This window comes from Rousettus aegyptiacus, unplaced genomic scaffold (genome assembly GCF_014176215.1).
Source record: "Rousettus aegyptiacus isolate mRouAeg1 unplaced genomic scaffold, mRouAeg1.p scaffold_m13_p_6, whole genome shotgun sequence".
NCBI classification, from domain to species: domain Eukaryota; kingdom Metazoa; phylum Chordata; class Mammalia; order Chiroptera; family Pteropodidae; genus Rousettus; species Rousettus aegyptiacus.
The window spans coordinates 83415408-83441848 of NW_023416309.1; the positions used below are offsets into that span (position 1 = coordinate 83415408).

General features: G+C 44.4%; 1 protein-coding gene and 1 non-coding gene across 3 annotated transcripts in view; both read right to left on the minus strand.

The window, feature by feature from the left end:
- ASIC2 (acid sensing ion channel subunit 2) overlaps window positions 1-26441 on the minus strand; it is a 929683-nt gene that overhangs the window by 545739 nt on the left and 357503 nt on the right. The gene's annotated exons all lie outside the window — the stretch shown is intronic.
- On the minus strand, window positions 17061-17167 carry LOC118604389. The gene has a single exon (XR_004951705.1). It is a non-coding gene; the product is annotated as a U6 spliceosomal RNA (small nuclear RNA).

Sequence of the window (26441 nt, forward strand, 5' to 3'; positions counted from 1 at the left end):
GAAGCAGGCACTGATCGGAGGACATACTTTGAGGATTATAAAATTAAAACCTATTTGCAGCCTCGTCATGCTGTTTGATTGATTTTCACTGTGGCAACAAGACCTGGAGTTGTTCCGCATGAAATTCGAGCCTCTCTTTTCTGTCCCATCACACTTGTGGGAACTGAGAAGAGGGCTCTGGTGGAAAGTCGACTGTCAGGCAGAAATAAAACTACTGCAGAACTTACGTTGGTATCTGTTCCTTCCCGAGGACCCACAGGATCCTGCAAGAATTAAACTTCACTGCCCTCTTCCCTCCCACACAACTCAGGACTCACTTGCCATCTTCGAAGCTCTCTACTCACCCCTGCATTCCTTTTCCCTCCAAGGCTCTTGGCAGAAAAGAATTGAGATCATCCTTGCTCAATAACACTTCCTACTATGCGTGATATCTAGAACAAGAATCTTTTCTGTGTGCATTACCATGTAATCCTCACCAGAAAACTTAGCAAGGTGGATGTTATGATTATTCCTATCTTAAAGGTGAGGAAAAGGAGATTGAGAGAAGCTTAGCAACCTGGCTCAAGCCACATAGCAAGGAGGCGCCAGATGCTCAGTCTTCTCATCTGCAAAACAGATGATAGCAGTTCCTACCTCATAGGATTGCTGTGACAATTAAATGAAAGGATTAACGAAGAATTTAGATCGGGGCCTGACAAAGAGGAAGCTTTATTCAAGTGCTTCCGATTTAACACTGTTGCTTTTTTCCCCCCTTCTTTCTTCTCTCTCTACCTTGGTTAGTCTCTCCTTCCCTCTTTCTTCCGTCTTTTCTTCCTTCATTCTTTCTATGTCTTCCTACTTTCCTTTCTACTCTCTTCCTAGAATTTCAGGGTACTTCCAAGAATATAGAAGATACAATAAGAAGCCTTTAAGTAATTTGGCCAACATCACATACCAACAAGTAGGTCAGAAAAAATAACATAGATGGGAAGTTAAAAAAATGTTCCAGATTTTTCAAAAGGGTTCATATTTTCCCTGGGCTAGTAGTGAATTGTAAATGGTGAAGACCTTCCAATTGCAACCTCTTAGCTGACTCCTCTTAGATGACATCATTGAACAGGTCTATACACTCACATGGATGCACACAGCCACACACAGCTGGGGACTCTAGTAGGCAACAAAGACAGTGGTCATGAATGTTCACCACCTCATTTCATCTTCGTAATAATCCTGAGAGGGAAATATATTTCCTCCATTTTGCAAATGAGGAAATTCGGGTTTTGAGTGCTTAAATTAAGTAAGCTTTCCAGGTTCACACAGCAGATAATTGAGATCCCAGATTCCAACTTTGGCCTGATTCCAAAATCCTTGCATTCTGGCCTTCACAATGCTGCCTCCCAAGAACAGATGTATTTCTCAGAGTAAATATTGGTTTCTCGGTACTAGCTTTGTAAATAACTTCCAGTGAATCCTAAGATATTTTACCCAGAGTAAAGAAGTATGTTTTGTTCATCGAATGTAACTGAGGCTAATGACATAGTATTTTCTTTTTTCCTTTCTTCAGTCTTTGCAGGATGTATGTGCATGTTAAAATGTATTTGTAGAGGCTTCTTTTTAGATCATTGTAAGGTGGCATGAATTAAATACAGGTTATAAGACAATTTATATTTCACTTTGAAAGTCTTCTCTGTACCTGGAGGTTCTGGACAGAGCTGAGGTGAGCAGAACCATGTGGTAAGGGAATGAATGTATAATTTAACACTGCAGTGGAGGCATGGAGACACAGACCATAACTTCAACATGAAGGAAAGACTTGCCAGTGGACAGTGTTTGAGCTTTTATCGGCAGCTGTGATTGTCGTCAATGGATCCTTGGCCCTTCCCCACACGCTTCACTGCCTTCTGTCATTATTAATCTCTCTTATCTCTGGGATATTCTCAACTGAATCTCAGTGGGCTCCTCAGAGTCCCTGGGGCCCCACCTACCACCAGCTGCCCAGACCTCTCCTCCTCACCCAGGGATGGAACGAACAATCTGTTCTCACCATTATTGCTCCAGACCTCGACCTCTCAGCCTCTTTTCATCCCGGGGGATTGTCTCAGCACCTCCTTTGAAATGTGTGCTATCAGGGCACATCTCATGCCACTGTCCCCCTCACCTTCTGTGCTCTGGCCACACCAACCTCTATGCAGTTCCCTTTGTGGATTCTACTTTCTCAGACCTCCAGGCCTTTGCAAATGCTCCTCTCTCTATCTGGGTATCCCTTCCTTGACACTTCATTTGAGAAATGATTTTTTGCCTTTGGAGCTCATCTCGATTGGCATTCTCCAGGAAGAGGTCCCTGATCACCTAGAGAAAGTCAAGACCTCCTATTTTGTGCTGTCTCTCAGCAGCCCAGATTTTTCTTCATTGCATGCATCACGATTGATACTTAAATATTCACTGTGTGATTCTTTGGCTCATATGGATATGCCCTTCCCAGCAGATGGGTAGTTTCCAAAATAGGGTATACAAGGTGATCCAGTGAGTGCTGAGAAAATAAAATTAGAACTCCTGCTGATCTTTATTTTTATCTAAAAATATGAACTGAGCCTTACTCACATTTCATATACATATTGACACTAGTACATGATTCAGTCCCGTGTCAGGCAGCCACATGGCATGAAGATCCACGAGCACCCAGGGAAGAGTGGGAAAAGTCCAAGCCGTGGACAGCGGATATACTGAGCCCCCCTTCACTTCCAGATACGTTGCGATGGGTTGTTTCTGTGTGCCCAGCTAAGAGAACTTTCACAATATATTACCGAGTTATTTAACTAAACCAACCCTTGCAAAACAAACAAGCAGCTTCAGACATTTCTGGGAAGAAACCATGGGGTGAAGGTGATGCTAATGATGTGAGTTCAATGGTCCTCCCGGTGCAAGCTCATGGTCGACCTAATTTCTTAGCTAAAAACAACTCTGATCTAACCAGGTCTGAAAAGACAAGTCAGCACATAAGATTTTAATTGCCAAAATGACTATTCGAGATGTGTAAGGGCATCCAGCATCACTCATGATGTTTTGCTAATAAAAATGTTAAATTAAATGTGTTTATTTCATATACTCCTCATTATTTTAATGTTTCTATTTTGTGCGTGTGTTATTATTTTCACAAACTATTGAAACAGTGGTGTCCTGGTTTGGGTTGTTATTTCAAAAAAAGCATAGACTAGATGGTATTCAGTGTCCAGAGAGGGCCTGCCTCCCATTTCCCAGATGGCTGCCTTTAGTCCATATCTTCATATGGTCAAGAGAGAAACTATCTGTCTCCTGTCTCTTTAGAAGAACATTAATCCCATCATGAGGGCTCCACCCTCGTGACCTAATCACCTCTCCAAGATCCCATCTCCTAATACTATCACGCTAGGGCACTAGGACATCATCGACATATGAATTTTGAAAGGATACAAACATTCAGTCCATAATAGTGGCTGATGTGTATAATTTATACTATATATTATATCATAAATTAAACACATATACATGTATCGGGGAAGTGTGCTCAAAATGATGTGCGGATAGGGGTGTCTGATTCGAAATCTGTAGATGATGGCACTACGCTGGACAGCCACAGAGAACAAAGACCATACCTCTTTACTTGTCACTTGGCACAGAACAAGTGCCCAGCTGGACATAAGTGGCATGCCCATGTTGAATGAATAAGTGACAAGCCGGCATTGTCCAAGTGCTCAGGGGTCAGGGTTTGGGTTCTTCAGAACTGGCGTTTCTATATGATGCAATAGGAGATACCAAGACCAGATGGTGAACAAATTAACAACCTTTTAAGGACAACCGAGGTTCAAATGCAAAGCCAATAGCCCCCAAAACTCTTGACTCAGGCACTACAGTTAAGAGACCAGCTTTTGTTGCTTAAATATGCTCTCAGAATCTCTCTTCACCTTCCGCCCTGAAACAGCTTATCCAAGCATATTTTCCAGACAAGTTCAGTGGTCACTCCCCAGGAGGAATTCTGGTGGATAAGTTTTTCTCTATCTAATTATACAATGAATGGAGAAGAGAGAATTAAATAGTCAAAATTTCAAAGGGAACTGGGGGTAGAAGTCATCTTCCCGTGGCTTTGAATTCAGACAGACCACACTACAAATCCAGGCTCTTCCCAAGTGACCTGTGTGAGTTATTTAACATTTCTGAACTTAAGTTTCCTTGCATGGACATACAGAAACTGTGTAACTTGCCAGGTTGTTATGGCAACCAAAGGGAAAATATTGTATGATGTCCTCAGGCAGTGATTGGTGCAACGAATAAAATCTCTTCCATCCCCCTACTCATGTCATCAGGCTCTGTCCACCTCTAAAGATACCCATGTCCTGCAGGACATCCTAATGTTAACTTCCCACATATTGGTGGCTGCGGGATTCTCCTGTCACTCACAGCAGGTCCACCCGCCAACCCGTGCCCAGCCCCATAGGTTTGTCCAGCAATACCATCTCTGCCGGCTCCCTCAGCTCAAGGAGTTTCCATCATGACAAACCCTCCCAGCACAAGTTGCACCCCTGCATGAGGCCTTCCCGACTATATTCCTTTGCAATGACCTCACCTCCTCCTTTAGAATCAGACATCTGAATCCATGATCAAGCCCCTCCTAGCCACCTCTAGCCCCATCAACCCACCTCACTCCGCTCTAGCCATGCAGAACCACTGGCAGTTTTCATGACGCTTTATGCACTTTCATTCATGACGGGTTTTTGTATTTGCTCTTCCTTCTGCCTGAAACATCCTTTCCACTCCATTTTGACCAAAACCCCATGACCTTCATTCACTTAATTGACTTCTGTGTCTCTTTCTAAAGACAGTTTTAGCCAAGTCTCCAGTCTGGGCTAGAAGCCTCTTCCCTGTGCATTCAAGCAACTGTTTGTTTCTGGACTCTCCTCAGCTGTACTGAGTGCCCAGCTTTCTTTCCCATGTCTCATGCACCCAACAGGGCAAGAGACATCTAATGCATGTTTCAAAAATGACAGAACTGTCTTGTCATTTGCTCTTTTATCCCTATGTAATCAAATCTTTTTTTTTTTTTTTTTTCCAGTTTGACTATAAGCTCCTGGAGAACAGATGTTTGTCTTTACCACTGGGACTAACAAAGTAAGCACTCAATAACCACCTCTTGTTCATTGGTTGACTGAAGATCGAGTTCCCAAACAACCAATGCAATGGCTGGCAGAAAAGAAAAAACAAGAGACAAAATTAAGAATTGGGTGAATTATGGGGATTCTGAGAGTGCGGGTGATAGATGGTGTTACTGGGTTAGGGGTAATGGTGTAGCAACCAAAGCTCGGATATTCTGGATCTGGGGCTCTGCACCATAGGCAAACTGCTATGAGAACCAAGAGGCCCAAAGGCCCCAAAGGGGGACTCATTCTCATAATCCTCTGCCTCTTCCTTCCTTCCTTCGCAGGCCAACCTGACCACCCCATTTCTAGAAGCAAAGAAGGAATCATCTGGAAAGCTGAAGGTAACCGGACAGCATCTTCTGGGTCATGAGGGCTGGTCAGAGAATTCTTTGTCTGTCTCAGCCCGTCTTCTCCACCCCACCTCACCCTCCCTCAGCTGTACCCAACCTCTACACACACACCTGGGACTGGGACATGAAGTAGGTCTGTGAAGAAGGAGCAAGGTGACTCAGTTTCCATTGCTGGCGTGAATGGACAGCTCTCCCCAGCATGGTTCGAGTAGGTAAGGAAAGGTCCCCTGCCCCAGAATAGTTTCCCTGCTGGTCTGCTGTGTGTAGAGTTGCCAGGTAAAATACAGGATGCCTACTTAAATTTGAATTTCACACAAACAAAGAATACATTTTAGGATAAGTATATCCCATGTAATATTTGAGGTACACATACTAAACAACTATTTGTAGGTATCCGAGATCTAGATTTAACTGAGTATTCTGTTTTTTATTTGCTAAATCTGGCAACTCTGGTTGTGCCTTAAATAGGTGGTTTGGTGAAGTCAACATAAAGTAAGTGAGATGGCATGTCTATGAGATATGTATGAGATAATGACACCTCCTAAATCTCAGCCCCGAACCACCAAACTGAACACAAAGCAATGTGCTTGTGTGCACACTGGCTTCTTGGAAATTCTACTGTGCTCTGACTAAACAGATATTCAGAAGAAGGTGCAGCTGGTGTGAGTTTCAGATTGCATCATTAGGTTCTTCTAGCAGTATAGGAGGCGAAATGAGGAGAGAAAGAGAGAGCTTGCTCTGTGGTTATTGTTAAGTAAGCAAGAATATCCTCATAATGGAAATGCATCAAACACAAGGGTTGTATCAATCTCATATACATGTTTTTTCTTTCTACCCTTCCTTACTTTCTTCCTTTCACTAATTATCTTTCCTTCTTTCCTCTTTCTTATGCATTTATTCATTCAAAGGATAACGATGTTAAACTTGGCCATGTGGCAGCGTAGTTAAGGGCATAAGTTTTGGAACCAGACTGCTTAGATTTCAACTGTGGTTTTTATCATTTATTCCTGTGCCACTTAACCTTTCTGAAAAATCTACATTGGTTCTCTAGTGCTGCTGTAACAAATTACCATAAGCGCAGTGGCTTAAAAGCAATACAAATGTATTCCCTTCTCGTTCTGTAGGTGAGAAGTACCCATGGGTCTCACTGGGCTAAAATCCAGATGTCAGAAGGGCTGCATTCTTTCCTGGAGACGCTAGGGGAGAAACCATTTCCTCCTTGCTTGTTCCAGCTTTCGGAGGCTGCCTACCTTCCTTGAATCCCTTCTTCCATTTTCAAAGTCAGCAACGGGGGCAAAATTCTTCTCTTGCTGCCATTTCTATGATTCTCTGTAGCTGGTGACAGTTCTCCAATTTTAAGGACTTGTGATTGGACCCACCTACACAATCCGGGATAATCTCCCTATCTCAAGACCCTTAACCTTAATCAGATAACTGAATCTTTTGCCATATAAGATAACATATTCACAGATTGCAGGGGTTGGAGAATTGACATCTTTGGGGGAAAATTCTTCTGTCAACCACAACCTCCATTTCTTTGCCCATTAAATGGAGGTAATAATAGTACCTACCTCATAGGGTGGTTTTAAGGATTAGATGGGATCATATATGTCAAGTGTTTGGACCACACAGTCTGGTATACAGTAAGTGCCCATTACGATCACCTTTACTGAGCCAGGTCTGTGCTCAGTGGAGATGCGGATGCAAAGATAAATTCCTCACACTCTTCAGGATACTAGTAGAAGGTTTCTTGGCAGCACCGAGTTTCCCTTCCTTGAATCTGTGCTCACCAGATGAGAAAGCACCAGAAAGAGGCAGCTCAGGCAAGTGGACCTGGTATCCTCAGCAGTAAAGATAAACTTCAATATCAGAATCTGGGTTTTTGGATCCATCTCTTTTGCATTTGGTTTGCGGAAGTCCATCCCCCAAGGGGTCGCTCTTGGGTACATGACCAAATTTCACATCTGCAAACTTGGAAAGTTATGAGGCCTGTCCCAAAGTTCAGTCACCCCAGAAATCTCCCTAGGTGCCTCATCTCACTTAATTAGAATAAAGCAACATTTCTCTGCAATTTGTAAAGGTGCTATTTGACAGGGATAGCACGGTACCTGCCTGTGTTCACCAAGTCAGGAGACTGCAAAATTATGCACTCCTGAGTATGCTTATATGTATATGAGCTAAGTGTGTGTGCATATTTAGATAGGTAGGTAGGTAGGTAGATAGATAGATAAGAGAGAGAGAGAGACAGAGACAGAGAGACAGAGAGACAGAGAGACAGACAGAACAGAGAGAACAGACAGATATGGAAGGGATCCCTCACTTCCTTCACCTTCAGTATTATCATCATTCATCACAACCATTTTTATAACCTATTTAGCATCTCCCAGGTCTCTCTGTCTACATTGCTGACTGCCCAGCTTTTGTCAAACTCTCTGCACTCAGTTCAGAAAAGAACATATAACACGGGTGCTTACGGCTTTAAAAGATGTTTAGCCGGAACAGTGGGGAGGTTACAGTAACAAAGGCTTATGTGATAGAATAAATTGGTGAGATTTCAATTTATGTTTTATCCTTGCTATAAACCATTTCCCTTCTTTTTGTTTGTGACTATTTTGTCAAATATCCACAAGATGAAAAACAGCAACAAAACAAAAACAAACAAAAACAGAGACACATAAGAAAGCTTAAAGAAACGATGGGGCAGACTGTCTGAGAGGGGGACAGGCTCAGAGGGTGGGAGGAAAAGTCAGTAGGCTCTCATACAGGGAACACCCCCACATGACAGTAAGGAACTGGGGCTGGTCGGTTCCATGAGAGATGGGGACTCATGCAATGCTATGAGGAGCACGAAAGAAGACTGCCGATGAGGCACCCGGGCGCCCCTTCCTGGCACAGGCCACGGGGCCCAAACTTGTCCAAAGCAGAGATGGGCAGTCTGGGGCAGCGGGCAAATCATCCCTGAGAGTGCGAGCTGCAGACCAGAGGGCCTTCCACGCGCGCTCTGCACTGCCTGGGACACCTCCCAGCGAGTCTGAGTGGCCCTCCCACTCGCAGCCATGCTGCGTGGTGCTTGCTAAGGCGTCGTCTCATAGACATTTTTCAAGCTTGAGTCAGTTACATTGCCTGGAAATGGTGAATCTTTAAGACCAAGAACCCTCAATGAATCAAATTAGGAAAAGTGAGAGTTTCAAACAACTACAAAGTATGGCCATTCTTCTCAATGGTGAGGAAGGCTTCCTGGGACGGGGGAACTTGCCGCAGGCAGCACCATTCTGAGCTCCATGCCCTGCCACCTCCTTCAATTGGGCAATGAACAACTGCAACTACTTGTGGACCAGTGTCCCAGCCACTTTACTCGCTCCCTCTAACTCACCGATCCATCTCCCTGAAACTTGAACTTAAGCACACCTCTCTCCCTCTTGAAACCCTCCCCAAGTGTTCCCCCATCACACACAGTGCTGTTTCTCATGCTGAGCAGATAGGTTCCAGGGGTGTATGTTAGGTACCAACCCTTCCCCACTCCCAGATGAACAAGGAGCATCTTCCTAGGGTCCCATCATTTTTACTTTTATATTGTAATATAATTAGAGTAGAACACAAACTTCAAAAGGTTTTAAAGATAAAATACAAGACCCCCTTTGAAATGCCGATCTTGGAAAAAACTTCTTTGGGCTTTGCCCTTAGACCCCTTAGACTCATTTTCCCTTCATTTTGCTTTTAGGACATGGAAAGGTTTAAGAATCTACGAGATAAAACTCCAAATTCTGTGGCAGTACCTTCTCTCTTACCTGTACCTACAGCTCCTTCATCGACGACTCTGTGGACACACCCTATTCTTTAGAATATAAACTCTCATACTTGCTATTGCAAATGAAAGTCACATTCACTCATAGCCCGAGCCTTTCCTGACCCCCTTTCTTAGTCTCACATGGCACACTGTGCTAACTGCCCCTCTTCTCTACCAACACACACACACACACACACACACACACACACACACACACACACAGAGCAAAGCATTTATCACCCTGTGGGTAAAATTAGAAAATACTTATTGAGTGTGTACTGTGTGCCAAGGTCAGTTCTGAGCCCTTCATTTGTATTACATCTGTACTGCTCATGACCGTGTTCCACTGGATAGTGAGATGTCCAACGATAGAAACTGAAGAAATTGAAGTAATAAAAATAGTTCTCTCTGGCTGAGAGCCAGAATGAGATGGAGTATGGGGAAGATGAGGATGAAGGATGGAAAGGGAGATTATTTTGATATACTACTTAAGCAACATTTGTCACAAAAAACATCCAGGTTTCTTGGATGATGAGAACATCTAGCTGGGAGCAGCCAAAGCTCTGGGGAAGGCTGTAATTAATAAGCACATTTCTATAAATAAAACCATGCTGTTAGGGGGTGAGGGAGATTCCAGATTATATTTTAGTTCTTCCTATGACCTGGTCCGGGTCCTGAACCATGGGATGTACCACTTCATGATTTTTTTTTTTTTTTTTAGGAACCTGATAAATAGAACCACCTTTCTTGTTTATCCTTGTCATTGAAAGCTAATGAGAGAGAAGTTAGTTTTCGGACCTTGAACCTTCTTTATTGACTAATTCCAGTCTCTTTCTGTGATCATTACTTGTGTTGCTTCCCTTTAAATCAATTGAAATTGTACTCTTGTTGCAAATTGGAACCACTTTAGTTCACTTTTTTCCCTCTATTCATTTGGAGGTTTGAAAGGCCAAGAAAAAAATTTTCCCAGCATGAAAAGAAGGATCTGGGACTTGTTGCTGCACAGATGAAAAATAAACCTCCTGGTTCTTAACCCTTGGCAGTCATTCTTCAAATGCCTTCTCCCCAAAGGCTAGTTTCACACGCTCCATTAATGCTGGCCACCACTGGGACAATTACGGACAGGCAGCTTTTCCCATCTGAGCAACTTCTTGAATTAAAAAGCAACTGTGTAGGAAGGAAAGGTGTGTGTCACGGGCCTTGTAAAAGAGGCTTCTTCCACTCTACCCCTCACATACACACTGTGCCCACCTTTTCCACCAAGTCCAAGAGCCAAATTAAAAACTAGATTTCATTGGAAATGCAGTTAGCGTTAATGTAATGACTAGGTGGAGAGCCAGAGGAAAGAAAGAGCAATCAGGGGGATCATGTTATAAACTATATAAATGTCTAACTGATGTACTGTATGTATACTTGAAAGTAATAATTAATAAAATAAAATAAATAAAAATAAAAACTAATTTTACTTCTTTTGTGTGCTGAGTTGTTATTTTATTTTCTGCCCTCAACTTTTTTTTTTTTTTTTTAATAAATTCTTCACTGTAAACAGTTTCTGGGATGCCATGCAAGGTTGGGGTCAAAACCCAGAGCTTTCAACATGGGTTCTCAGCCTGCTAGACACAGTTAGAGCTCATCGACTTGCACTAGGGTGGGGTTGACCCTAATGTTTTCATCTCTTAGTGATTTTTCCCATTTTTACATGTCCCAAGAGATAGCATTTACTTTCTACCTCACCTATGCTAGTGTTATCTTCCTAGAGACTTCTGCATTCTTTAACAAAAATTTTCAAATTTTCCATATAGTGGCCGCCTTTAGTATGATTAGGAGGAGTCTTCAGTCTAGTATTGAGATGAGACATCTGTAGAAACTACTGGGGTATACAGCAGAGTCTCCAGGGGTAAGTTGTTTATTTAAGCACTCTGAATCTCAGTCTCTTTACCAATGAAATGGAAATGGCAGTGGTGTCATTATCACAAGCTTGTGAAAGGAGTCAATAAAATAGAGCGTGCATAACGCCTAGCATACAGTAAGCACTCTGTGAATGTTAGCCGATAGCAGTAACAATGATAATGATGGAAAGTTTGGCATGGGGGACACACAAAAAAGAAGCCACTTGATTTGAGAGAAATTGGGGACTACCTCACAGAGGAGGCAGCATTTTAACAAAGTCCTGCAGAGTTTGAAAGGCTTGAATTCAGGTGCAGAGTGGGGTGAAGGTCGGCGGGAAGAAGAGAATTTCAGGATGATAGAGGATGTGACAAAGGGCAAAGATGTGAAAGGCCTTGGGGAAGAGTGAGCAGGTCATTCATTTTAACTGAAAAGAAAGGAGATGAGACAGATTGAGGAGGAGGCAGGGTCTACATCCAAAATGGAAAGGGCTCAGACTTTCTCTTTGTGGGTAACAGGGCACTATAGAAGGCACAAAGTAGATTCCTCTTGAAGTTCACGCTGTCTTATCTAACAGGCTGCCTTACAGAGCACTAATGTCCACATAAAAGTCATATAACGCCTGAGATGAAAGGCATCTAAAGATCACTTGATTCAATCTTTTTTGTTAAAGATGGGGAAACTGAGGTTCAAAGAAAATCAACAATATTCAAGCCAAGGCTCCAGGACCACAAGCCTCTGAGGAGGGGGAGAAGGTCACTGCATTGGGGATGATTCCCTGTGTCCCTTTCATTTTGAGCTTCTACAATCCTGACCCAGTCTCCTGCACCCACAGCAATAGCAAGCCCTCCTCAGGAGGGAGGAGGGTCCTGGTGGCCCTCATCTTCAGGGGATTAAGTCCTATGCCTTTTTCAATATCCAACTAAGTGGTTCCCTGAATCTAGTTTAGTATCGGAATCACTGGGAAGCTTTTTAAAGACATAGACAAGCCAGCCCCATCCTTGGAGATGGAGATTCTGTGCATCTGGGCCGAGGCCTGCACATGTGTGATTTCAATAAGCTGTTTATTTCAAAGGCTCAGCAATTCGAAAAGGTGCCCTTCGTGTCTCCCACCAGTGGGGAACATCCCTCATCTTCCTCATAGCAGTTACTTTGCAAAGTTTTCTCTATCTGGGGGACCATATCCGAGTCATCTGTGAAACTCATCCCCACCCTCCTAGCACCTAGGGTAGTATTTTTTACATAACAGGTACTAGATAAATAAATGTTTTGTGAATTGAAATGACCGAATTAATTAATTAACAATCGAACAAATTAATTAATAATGGCCATAGGATCAGCCATTTTGAATACTTGTTCTGTGTCAGAAATTGCTAAATAGACGTGTTATGTCATTTAAACCTTGCATCCCTATGAGGCAAATACTTTCTCTTCATCGGATAGGTATGCAAAACAAGGCTCAGAGAGGTGAAGTGACTTGTTCAAGTTCAAACAACCTGTAAGTTGACAAATAAATTTTTAAAGAACCCTGTGAATGGATATATGATGCCACCTGTCCTGGGCAGTCAGTCCATGGGACTAGCGCCTTTGCTAGTGGGCCTGGAAAAAAAGCAACACTGCTCTCTTCTGCCCTCTACTGGCCCAATGCTGTGTAGCGGAAAAAGCACTGAAGCAAGCCTGGCTTCCCTAAAACAAAGGGTCTGAGCCCTCCTTCCTTCTTAATCCCCTTTTCATCTGATAGGCCATAGTCCTTCTACCTAAGATTTTCCTCTTGCCCAGAATGTCTCTCCATAGCCCAGCTTTGGGCACTGGCTCAGGGTGGGCTGCAATGAGCTATGGGAATGTGAGAGGTGCCAGGATGCTCTGGCACCTGGAATCCCCACGGGGTGTCCCTGAGATTAGCTCCACCTGAGTTTGTCCTAAAGAAGCATGAGCTCAGAGTTTGGAGGTCCCTTAATCCTGAGGCTCTGAGAAATTAGGCAACTAGTTCAGAGTCCCACAGCTAGAAGGAGGCAGAGCTGGCCAGCCCCTGAGCTCTGTGCTTTTTGTCTACATCCCAGCTGGCTCTGGGTTTAATGTGTTCATGTTTCAGGAAGAATGTATGTTCAAGGGTCAGACCTCTATTACCTCTGTTGAATAGCATCTTTGCAATGAGCCTTTTCAGAAATATCTTGAACAAGGTAGTACAGAAACAACATGTGTTTTAGTTACATACGAGCTTGGATTATCTCCCACATGTAGGAGGAACAGGAAATATTCATGCAGAGACTTCAGGTTTCTCACTAGCCAGTATTCCTGACCCAGTAATCCTCCCTGGTCCTTTTATTTCCCAACAAATGATTAATCCACACATGTGAATACACTTTCAAAAGTAAAGAAAGGGAAGAAACTATGTACAGTTTAACTCCTTAGGCATTCCAAGGACTTTCTCTTCCATTATTTCGGTCCTTCATTAATTAATGAATCCATACATTTCTTCAGCACAGATTTTTTGAGGGCAGACTTCGTACCAGGCTCTGTGGTCTTGGGATGCAGCAGTGAATAGAGCTATGGGCTTGCCCTCATGGACATAGTCTTCTAGCTAAAAAGACTGATGATGGTTACAAAAGAACATAGAAGGGAGACAGCAGGATTCCAGATAGAGAAGAACGGTGGGTGGGAGATGGGAGTGGAGAGACCCTGGAAGTCCTCCTGAGACAACACTTTATGACGAGCAGATATCAAGGACAATACGTATCTGTTCCCAGGGCCCCTCGTGTCTGCTTCGTGTGGACGGGACTTCCTGGGGACTCTCTTTTCCCTCGATGAAGAATGAGGGCTACATCGCCAAGGCAGGAGCTCAGCCAGTGCCATGCAGTCTCCCGCTGGGAGCTGAGTGGGAAACTCATCACATCCCCAAAGGCTCTGCAAACACAGGGGCCTCCTTCCCACCCACCACGGGGCATTCACCACACAGTCCATGAGGCCTGAGCTCTGGCTGCATCTGCATAGCACCTTTTGGCTGCCGTGCTTATTGGTCTATTTTAAATGCGTAATTTGTTTGGATGTAATTTCCCCTTCTAAATATAAAGTAGCTTTTCTATCTAAGTTTGTATTTTTAAAAGAGGGCTTCCCAAATCGTCTTAGCTTTGGCAAGGGCTCCAAAATCTCTGCTGTCTCAGACACTTTTGACCCTCCCTTCTGCTTAGCCTGCTCTACTCCCCTGGGTTCCAAAGACAAAGTTGCCTCACTGATCTCCTTGATAAGAAATGCTCACACTTCTATAGTGTTTACCCTATGTCTGGCTTCATTGTAATAGCCTACTATGACAATCCTTTAAGATTAGTACGATATGACCCAATTTTACTGATAAGGAAAATGAGGACAGAGAGGTTAAGAAATCTGCCCCAGGTTGCACAGCTAGTAAGTTGAAGAGACAAGAGTTAACTCTAGGCAGTCAAGCTTCATGCTTTGTCTGCTGTTGGCTCCAATTGTAGCTGGCATTTCTCCCCATAGCCTCAGACCGATATGTGCTCTGCCATTTACTGGGTGTCCACTGTGCTCCAACTCAGCCGATTCAAACTAGAGTCCATCTCAAGTCCGGGATCAAAAAAATACTGTTTTCGACCCACAGTGATAGAACCCATGAATGTGAAACCCATGGATACAGAGGGCCAACTGCATATTTATTGAAAAAAAAACTCTGCATGTAAGTGAGTGGATCATCACAGCTCAAACCTGTGTTTTTCAGGGGTCAATTGCAATTTCAGCTGGGTTTCTGTCGCTTGCAACCACTCAATCGGACCCCAAACTAGGAAGCTTGCGGCCTTTTTGTCACCTCCATCTCCCTCACGACACAGCCTATTGATTTCCAAGTGCCAACCATTCTCGGTGTCTCTATCACTGTGGCCACTGCCCCAGTCCGGATCATCATCATCTCTCACCTGAACTATTGGCAGTTTACCCGAGACCAACTCCTTCCAATCCAGCCTTCCCCTTTCCAACAGACAGAGCTACCTAAACACAAACACAGGTCAACAGGCCCTTCCCCCAAGCATTTCAAGGATTTCCCGTCATTTTCCTATGACGCCCAAGTTCTTTGAAATAGCAGGCAAAGCCCTGCATGGCTGGAGAACTAGACTGGCTCAGCTGCGGACTATTCTCCCTACAGTCCTCATTGCCTAAAACACATTCTTTTCTTCCTTCACTTAGTCAGCTCTTGTCATCCTTTGAGGTTCGGCTGAAAACCATCCTTAGTCACCATTCTAAAGGCCCAAAGCCTCTCCTCTGTGCTATAGCGTGTCCTTTGCATATGTCCATCACTGTCCTCTGTCCCCCATTAGACCATATGATCCTTGAGGGCAGGAGACAGGACTCGTGCTGATGCCCCTAGTGCTATCTCGGTGACTGGAACGTGACGGAACTTCAGCACATGGTTTTGACCTATGTTAACTTTCTAACCCTCACTTTCTCATCCATAAAATGTGGAGTTTACGCCAGGTGACCTCTGTAGAGCTCTATGAGTCCATAAATCAGAAGCCATCTTGAGAAATGATTACTTCAGTGACATCTTCCATGACTGAATTTTTGCAAGCGAGTGGCTGGAAGGGGATGAGTATCTCTTTCCCATTTCCTATTTTCCCACATGCAAGAGATCTGTGTGTGGCCCCTAGAAATCACATTAAATCGATCAATTAAAGAATAGAACAACAATAATTTTCATTTTTAGTCCTAATAGTTCAAAAAAGTTAATCTCTTATATTCGTTCCTGGCCTAATGCCAGAGCCAAATTAGATTTATGAATTTAGCATGATTGCAAGTTGAAAGATAACTCCATGTTCTGCTAAGCTGGTGCGAACCTTTAATGTTTAATCAAGAGGTAGAATTAGGTGTTAAGTGTGCCTTGCTTTAGATATTAAAAAAAATAAAATGAAAATACCCCTAAGTCTTCTAATTACAGCCAACTTCCAGCCTCTATAGCCTGCCAAGGTTATTCTTAGGTTATGTAACTTTGGAGAAAAGTGCTTCCCAAGTACGGGGGTGATGGAATAAACCATACGGCAAGCCAAAGCCCTTCAGTGTCTGCCCAAAGCCCCCACCCCTAGCAAGAGATACGACAGTCAGTGTAGGAGCTCACTAAGGTTGTAGTAACAAAGAACTACAAACTGAGTGGCTCAAACAAGAGAAACTTATTATCTCACAGTTCTAGAGGCTGGAAGTCTGAGATCAAGGTGTCGGTAGGACCGCGTGCCCTCTGAAGGCACTGAGGAAGGCTCTGTTCCAGGCCTCTCTCCTGGTTTCTGATATTTCCTTGGCTTGCAGAAGCGTGACTCCAATCTTCACGTAGCACTCTCCCTCTGTGTGTATCTGTGTCCAAATTTTCCCTTTGTGTAAGGACACTAGTCATATTGGATTAGGCTACATCCTACCCCCCCCCATGACCTCATCTTAACTAATCACATCTGCAAGGACCCAATTTCTAAATAAGGTCACATTCTAAGGTTCTGGGGGGCAGGATTTTAATGTGCAAATCTGAGGAATGAGTGGTGTAGTATAAACTCTATCTTTTTTTTTTTCTTATTGTAATGCAATTGCCTGATTTAAACTTTTGCTAGCCATAGGACCAAAGCTAGGCAACGTCTCCTCAGTGAGGCTCCTTTGTTTTAGAAATCTTGGTTGATTTCATAACTGATCATTTGGGCCACCGTGTTTTAAATTTTCTCCCTGTGCTGTAAATTCCTGCTCTTATGTTTAATGGGTCTCAAAATTCTGTGACAGAGTTTTGGTCAAGTTGTTCCTATTAAAAAGTACCGACTTTAAAAACTAATAGCTTAAAAGCTGCCACACACACACACACACACACACACACACCCCTAAATGGTCCACAAAACATTCTCCTTTCCTTCTGAAAATATGCAATGCTTCACAGATTTGCATGTCATTCTTGCACAGGGGTTATGCTAATCTTCTCTGTATCATTCCAAGTTTAGTATATGTGCTGCTGAAGCAAGTACCTTGCTCTTATGTCTTAAATTCACCAATCAAGAGTGAGCCCAGACACCCTAGGTCCCACACTCAACCCCAATAAAAGCAGAACCCCAGGCATATATGCACACTGTCTCTCTCTTCCTGCTTACTCGCTGTGTGGCCCCAGGTGTGCTGTGTAATTTTCGAGGCCTCAAGTAATAAACCTTTATGTTTTTCAAAGTTTCCAGATGGTTATTGCTGAAAGGCATCTTGCAATCATAATAAGAACCACGGGGCCAGTCCAACCACAACACTGGTTATTGATAAACTGAGACTGGATTGAAACAGGGCAATACGATTCAACCCATAAAAGCCGTTTTGATGGAAAAATATTTGGATAATCAACATTTGCATATAGACTTGTCTTTCAATTCTTTCTACCAGTCTCACTGATTGTTTTTAGGATGCTTCTACTATATTTTCCATACCTTTCTGTTTATAGCTTCTAAGAGTCTATCATAAGAGGCTCTAGGCTAGGTTAACCTGGTCTACAAATTCTGCAATTCAGAATCTTCAAAAGCAAAATGCTCACCTGAATCTCCAATAATGCAGAAATGTCAGAAAAGCTGCCAAGCTGGTGGCCGTCGTGGACTTCAGAAGTCCATCTCTGCCCCTTAGCCCTGCCCACTGGGAGTTCCTCTTCACAGTGGCTTACTACAGAGCCGGCTTCCCAAGTGCTGCAGGAAGCAACATGGGTCCAGGTAGCAGAGCAGCTAGGAATAGTGGCTCCTCTCTGCAGAACACTATGAAATGTTGATAGATCAAGCTAAATAAATGTAACAAATGCATAATTGCTTGCTAAATTAGTCATTATCTTTCCTAGATTCTCGTTTTGACAGGAAGTAGTAGGCCCCAGTGGTTTCGGAGGAAACCACTTAAGATTTTCAGGGGGAAAATGTTAAAATTGAGAAAATTGTGTTCACATCCTTTTTTTTTAATTGTTGAAAAGCTGTCCATGATCAGATTTCAGAAGAAGAACAAATCGATCCAAGAACAATTCAGAAACAGCAGCATCTCTTGGCAATACCATCTCATAATGTATAAAGTTAGAAAAATGTGTAATAGCAGGATCCTGTTGTGAAGCCACATACTCTGTGGAAGTCTGGGGCGTGAGACTAATACGAGTGGAGCTGTCATATTGAAGTAGGAACACAGCCCAATGGATTGTCTGCTCCTTCAAGTCTTTGCCCCAGAACCAAAGCAAGCCCTCGAGGCAAGATAGCTTACCAGATGCATGACCTTGAACTTGTCCTCACCCCTGCTTCCTACACAGTGTCACAGACTCTCTCTGAAGGTTAAGGCATGGTGCACACACATACAGAGGTCAGGCTTTCTAGCCTCTCCTGAAACCAACACTTTTCTGGGCTTTGTCCCAAGCAAACTCTCAATCTACTATACTCACTTCCGTGCTGTGCATGAAGATGAATGACTTCCCCCCCCCCCGCCCACCCCCTCACATTTCCATCCATCACCAGCTCCTCACCAGATCTTCAGCCTTCCCCGCCACATGCTCCAGAGACACCCTCCAATGTGCTTCTTCTGCCTGAGCTCTAAATTATCCTGACAGGTCCTGCTTGATAAGGGAGGACTGAGAACTGTGTTTCCAATCAGGGTTGAATAGCTGTGAAATGCAAGGTCTAAGACCCCAAAGTGCTTGCTGTCCTTTGGAAAACAAGAAACAAGCTTAACCAGCCTGAGACAGCTTGCTAGAATTCTAAGAGGAAGGAGACTAGCAGGCTTGGTAATTTCATCCATTTGAAGAAAGTTTATAACCCCGTGGTGTTTATTCCTTTTTTTTCTCTAGTCATTTGTTCCTGATCCTCTTAGTCTTCCACATAGCAGAGTTCATGGGTGGTGTAGCCCCATTTGTCAACAGCTGTAAAAGGGCCACAGTGTCTGATATGAGGCCGAGATCTCTCCGTTGGCTAAGTTAAATAGGGACCAGGCAATCAGGACTTTGTGATGCAGTGCCTGCCCTCGGCTGGGTGACTGCTGCTCTCTGTGAGGGGGGCAGCATACTGGAAGCCACGGGACTTCCTCACACATAATTCTTTGGTAGTTAATCTCCTGAATGAGGCTGGGTCGAGGCCATCTGCCCACATGAATACCTCGTTAATGTGGTTTGCGCCTCAGAAGGAGGAGGCCCAAATCATAAGTTCCAGTGTGAGAACTGGGCTGGGCTTGGGCTGGGTAGGAGCAGTTTTCTGAGGTCTGGTGGTTGCAGTAGAAGATCCTGCAATGGCACTTCTGGGGCTAGAGGAGGAGGCAACGGAAAAGCCAGGAGGAGAGTCAAGGTCCACAATGCCTGGACAGGTAGAAAAGAGATGATGAGATTCAAGAGAGGCAGGGTGTCCTCTCTCAGGAAATAAGAGATGAGAGTTAGAAATCAAGGAGGGAAAAGCAAGGTAAAAAAAAATATATATTATCCTGTAAGAGTACTGTGTGTGTCTAGTATAGTAAGAATAGAGGTTTCATCTCTCATGCTGGCTCTGAGTGTGTTGGTTCTGCTTGCCTCTCTGCCCTGAGAAGGACCCTCGGGTCACCGTAGGGGCAGAAAGGGGTCAGGAGTACTGTGATCAACTAGTAAGGTCTGCCATGGTCACCATGTGGGGGAGGGACCACAGAGTTAGGTGTTAACCATCCCTGGCCAAGAAGAAAGGCTTCCATTTATGGTTTCCAATTCAGTTGGACAAGTATTTATGGAGCCTCTACATTCAAGTCCCTGGAATACAGAAATAAAATGCCCTCCTTGTCTTTGATGAGCTCATGTTCCAGTGTGGGAGGCAGACACATAAATAAAGTGTTTCATAAAGCGTGCCAGACATGAAAGTAGACACAGGGGACCAAAGAAGGTTTCCTGAAGGAAAAAGGACTGTGACCCCCATGACTTCCCACCCCTGGTTACAGTATATGGCAAAGATAATGGATGTCACTCCTGTGATTAGTTTATGGTATATGGCAGGATGAAGGCATTTTACAGATGTAATTGAATTCCAAAAATCAACTGTCTTTAAGTTAATCAAAAGATAGACTATCTTGGGTGAGCATGACATGATCAGCTGGAACCCCTTTAAAAGGGGGCAAAGCCTTCCCTGAGGTCAGAAATGTTCTCCTGCTGCCCGAGAAGAAGCAAACTGTCGTACTGAGTAGAGGGTCCCATTGCAGGTGCTGAAGAAGCAACCTTGGCTGACAGCCAACAGAAAACAGGACCTCAGTCCTGCAGCTATGAAGAGATGAATTTTACCAACAACCAGAGTGAGCTTGAGCATGGGTTCTTCCTTTGTCTACCTTTCTGATGAAGACAAACCTGGTCAACAGCCTGACTACAGCCTCATGGAACCCTGAGATGACCGGAACCAGCTAAGCCAGTCCAGATTCCTGATCCATGGAAACCGAGATCATAAATGTATACCGTTTCTGGCCACTAAGTTGGTGGTAGTGTGTTTTACATCTGGAAAACAAATTAGAGCGCCTAAGCCAGAGATAAGAAGGAGTGAGCCAAGTGACAGTGGAGAGTAAAGAGAACACTGGACAAGGAACCATGGACAAGGGCCGAAAGTGTAAGGAGATTAAGGTGAATGGGGCTCATGGGGAAGCCAGGGGTGAGGCTGAAAGGTCGCAGAGGCCAGCTGGTGAGGGACCTGGAGTGCCTGGGTAATCCTGCTGAGGATAAGCAGCTGGGGCATTCTTCCTGGAACAGGATCTACATCTCCTTAGGCCACTGCCAAGAGCATACTTCCCTCCCTAGAGAAGTGGCCCAAGGCACGTAGTTCCTCATACATCAATGGTGTATTCTGTACTATGAGGAAGGCCATCCCAGTCCTAGTCTTGGCCACGTTGTCTGGGTCTGAGCTCAGGGCAGCCTGGCTCAAAATGAGATAGTGTTTATCTGGATCAATCAGACCCTCTTTTTTTGGGCTGCAGAGCTGAGAAGCAAAAGAGAAAGATACATAGAGAGAATCAGTAGTGGACTAGAAGCTAAGCAACACGGAGGGATGAGAAAGGCAGGCATTTCTGCAGAAATGAGAGCTGAGGCAGACTCCATAGATACACAAACAAAAAGATATACAGAAAGATATACAAAAGAGCAGGGAGGGGCTGGGGGTGGTATCAGGAATGGTAGAAGCAGGGTCCAGGGGGGCTGGAGCAGAGGGCAGCAGGCACCTGCACCAGGGTCTGGCCCGGCTCCCTTCCCTCCCTGTGCTCTCCTCCCCCCAGGCCAACCACTTGGTACAGCCCCTTCTGGACACTACCACTTTCACCGAGTGGACAATTTCCTGCCTCTCTTCATTTCCTAAGGCTGCCGTAACAAATAACCACAGCCTTGGTGGCTTGAAACGATAGTTTATTCTCTCACAGTTCTGGAAGCCAGAAGTTCACAGTCAAGGTGTCAGCTGAGCTACACTCCCTCCGAAGGCTCTCGGAAAGGGTCCTCCCTTGTCTCTTTCGGCTTCTGGCTGCTTCTGGTGCTCCTCGGCTCGTGGCAGAATCGCTGCAGCTTCTGCCCCCATCTTCACATCGTCTTCAGCTCTGTGTCCTCTTCTCTTCTGAGGACACTGGTCACTGGATTCAGGGCCCACCCTAAATCCAGTATGATCGTATCTTGGGGTCCTTAACTGATTACATCTCCAAACATCCTATTGCCAAATAAGGTCACTTTCTGAGGTGGATATGAGTTTTTGGAGACATTATGCAACTCACTGCTCTTGCCTTTCTCATTCCCAGTGTACCCTGACATGAGCCCAAGAGACAAAGACCCCATTCTGGGGGCTCTACCCCATCAGGGTCCTCACCCCTATCTTCTCAGTCACCCCCACCCCATTGTGCTCACCTCTCCCTGCCCCAGGCTGGAGGAGACTAGTGGACAGCTCTTTTGGCCTTGATTCTCTTCTCCCATCAACTTTCTGAAGAGAAGGGAGAAGAGCCCTCTTGGTGTTCTCTGCAGGGAGTGTCATGTCGTGGGAAGAGCCCAGCTCTGGCTCTGGAGTCACAACACCTGGCTACAGCTAGATGCTGGGATCACCTGCCAACCAGCTCCCTGGACTGGCCTTGCCCCTTCACTCTCCACTTTATGTATGAGAATCTCAATCAATCTCTCTCTCTCTCTCTCTCTCTCTCTCTCTCTCTCTCTCTTTCCCCTTCCTAACTTCTTGGAGGTCAGTTCCCAACTGTGGATTAGGCAGGGGTGGCCAGAGCCCCAGGCCATAATTGGACTGGGGTCATTTCAGTGGAGTTGGGTCAGGAAAGGTCAGGGGCTGGGAATAGAAATCTAAATGCAGTTTAGCTAAGACCCGCATGAATGACCAAGAGGAGCAGGTACAGGCTTTCGGGTCACAGAAACCCAGATTTAAATCTTGGTTCTTGTACATACTTCATGTCTTTGGGTGATTCGCTTAACCTCTCTGTGACTCAGTTTTTTCGTATAGAGCAAAGACAAGAGGCATGCCTTCTTCGTAGGACTGTTGTGAAGATTGAATGGGATAAAATTTAAACATCTAGTATTGCACTAGGCATATAGTAGGTGCCTAATCTGAGTTTGTTCTTCGCCTTCCCCAGGCTCCCCAATCCATAAGCAGAGAGGAGTCAGTACCAGGGAGTTGTAGCAAAGGGCTAGGGAATTAGCGTCTGGAGGGATAGGTTCAGATGGCCGCTGAGTCACCCTCTAAGAGAGAGGTAGGGTTTAGCTAGCTGTAAGGAGGATCAAAGTGAGAGAAGGCACAGACATGGCAAGTCACAGTGGGTGCTACCCAGGATGATGCTTCTCATGCATCAAGACAGATTCTTCCAACAACTAAATCCTGCCATCTGTGCCTTATTACCTGGGAAGGTTGGGACCCTCCTTCTCCCACCACAAGGAATGGCAGCCCTCAGTATTGCGGGAGGGGAGGGGACAGGGGCTCTTAGAGCAACCTCTCCTTCTCCACATTGCCCGAGCCCACTCAGCTCTCTTTGCTCTGTGCTTGTCCCCTCCAACATGGCTCTGGGTGGCAGATGCCAAAAGAAGAATCCAGATAGTTTATGGATCATTTCCTCTGCAGCTAAACAATAACTGAGGATAATTGTCTGCTGGATGTAGTTTACTGCTTTGGGTTGCAGGTCCTGTGCCCAGAGATGGTCACGGCCTGAGCCTCCCTGATGACCTACAGAGCCGAGCAAAGGATGTGATTATTCTGTTTATTGAGAATTAAAATAAATCTGGTCAGAGGAGAAGCTATCTACCATTCGGCTCTTCCCCAAAGCAATTACCTGTAATTTTGCTGCTTCAGGAAAGAGTCACTAGTATTTGAGGACCAAAACCATTATAGCAACCGAGAAGGCCCAGAGGAGACTAATTGTAGCACTTTTTCTCAGTGCCTCATCAGCCTCACTTCCTTTCGATCTGGGTTCAATTTATAGCCTACGCAGCCCCCCACAGATGTAGGGAGAGGAGACTGCATGCGTGTTGGGAGGCATGAGGGTTAATTGGAAAATTTTGCAATCCACTTTTATCAGAGGCGAGGCAGCCTGCTGGCCTATTAGTTCAAATGGTTTCATCTTGTCCAGCTGAGATGTGTTCTGGCTCTGGGACTTCTTGTTGGGTTTGTGTATCGGTGTGTGCTTAAATTAAAGCTCCCAATGAAACGTGAGGCTGTCATGGCCCACCGGCGTGGTGGCATCCATCACAAGGTGTATTGCAAGTTCACTTTCACTACTAACAGTACAAATAGTGAGGTCCCGAATAATTTACTTAAAACATAGATCCCGATGGAATAAAAGCCACCCTAATAATATTACAGCCATTCTCCTGGGAGGTACTTAATTTAGTAGAAGATTAAAGGTCGGTTTTAGAGCTGAGTCCTGGAAATGGCATAGAAGACACAAGCCTGTCCCATCCATGCTGCATACTGCGGCGACTGTTGTATTGTTTACAGTGACTTAAATGATAACAAAATGTGTTTTGGGATTGGATAACTTCAAATGAATATCTTGCTTCCTTCATCTTCCCATCCCACTGTCAGAGGCTGTTATATCTAAATACGAGTACATTTATATGACAGTATTTCACATATGTGCATCAATCTGATGTGAGAATCATTCCCCCACCCCATCCCTATGGCTGCTCTGGGGCCATCATCCCCAATTCCTAGGAAGAGAAATGGGATTCTAGAAGTCCCTCTGAATGGCCTGTACTTTCCCAGGTGTCTCTGTGGGAGGCACATGGCGGCTATGGCCATTTGAAGGCTGGTAGCTGACTGAATAGAGTCGAGGACACTTCAGTCATTGGGACCCAATGTGCACAGCTGTCTCCATCTGTGCAGAGATAATACAAAGGAGATGGGGATGAAACATCTGCCTGCCCTCACCACATCATCATAATGGGTCTGGCTGCACATGAAAACAAAATTGTTGTAACGGTAAGAGCAATCTCGGAGCACAAAAAGAAACCCAAATGAATGTAAAATCTGCATCTCCATTCGCTTGTTTGTTTGTGTTTTCATTAGATTACTGACTGCGGCAGATGGATTTAAAGTAGAAAGAAGGGAACCAAACAGTTATGGAGTGAACCAAGTCCGGTACTTCATAAGTTTCTGACAACTCTAAGGTATGATTATTATAGAAGTGGGCATGGTCGATTTCCTAGTCAGTAAGTACTCTTTTCTCTTGTCCTCCCTAATAGAGCTCCTATAACTTGGGGGTGGGGAGAGCTAACTGATCCCCAGCTGTAGGAGGGGACTGCCACTGGTATAAACAAATAAAGTGATTCTGTCCCTTTTCTACTGATGAGTTCAGAAGGCAAGCTTAATTAATCAGTGTGTGGCATTCTTCTGGTGAACGTCATTGGTCCAGAGTGGGCACATGACTTCAGTTGGCCCAATCGGACTAAAGGACCATCATTTATCCCATGGTTGTTCCCATAAGATGTAAACTAGGCAGCACTCTACTCTGTTTCTTCTGGTGTCCCTTTTCTGACTGCAAGGAGAGCTAATTAGGACAATGTTGACACGATAAATTATGGAGAGGCAACACTAAATCTGAACGCCAGCCAGAACCTGCTGTACCACAGGACTGCCTGTCACAAGAAAACATTCTTTATCATTTAATCCAGTGTGGGGACGGATTCTAGACTTGCATTCTAGCGTATCCTAAGCAAATGTGACTTGTGTCACCCATTTTCTTGATGCGGAGTATGACTCCTAATTATTGAGTGGTTTTAGGATTAGCAGTCCTTGAGTCAAGTGACCCTCCCTAGTCCAGCCAGCTGAGGCGGTTTTCGAAGATGAGAGCTGAGGGAAGTTAACACAATGGTTTAGAACAACGCTAACCAGCCAAAGAACGGCGGCTATTTATTTGGAAAATAATGTAGATGAAGCAGGCTTCTCAAATCACATCTACCATGTTTATTTAGAAGGGAACTGTCTATTTCTTATGGCAATTTCCATTCCAGAGTCTAGTTCCATGTCAGACACATTCCTAATAAATATTGACTAATGGATTAATGGAAGACTGTGTATATCCATGTCCTACCCACAGAGCTCTTCCTTGTTTGGACTATGTGTTCTATCATTCTCTCTTGTTCAGCCTCCCTCCATCCTCTCAGCCATATGCTAACTAGCACCTTCCCCTCACGTTGAAAAGGGAAAAGAACCTTGGCAGCCCCTCAGCGTCAATACTAGCTTATTAGAAAGAACGCAAAGAAATATATCTCTCTGCCCTGGTCCTAGGGGGCTGCCTCTGAGGAGAGAAACTTGAACATCATTGTGACAGAGACACAGGTAATGTTTCAGATATGGCCTCCATCCCCTAGCTGGGGTTCAGCCTGTACAAGCCAGTCACTTAGGAGTCTGAGTCCGAGGAAAGCACTATTTAATTGTGTTTAAAAACAGTGTTGACCCAATGACCTAGTGAAATGGAAAATGTGCTTACCTCGTGCTCTGGCAATTCTGTTTGGAGGTATACACCCTGGAGAAATTCCTGCACATGTTTAGCGGGAGGCTTATATAAGGGGATTCACTGCCATGTTGTTGTAAGAGCAAAAAAGATGGAAGGAAAATGAATTTTGGTGCATGCATATGATAAAATAAAATGAATTAACTAGCTCCATATTGCAACATGGATGAGTCTGCACATATTGACTGAATAAAGCAAGTGTCAAAATAATACATGCATTATGATAGCATTAAGTGAAAATTTCAAAACGTGAAAAGTAAATCAGTGTTTCTTACAGGTATGTGTGTGAGTGTGTGTGTAACGTGTAGTAAAAATTTAAAAAAACAGACTGAA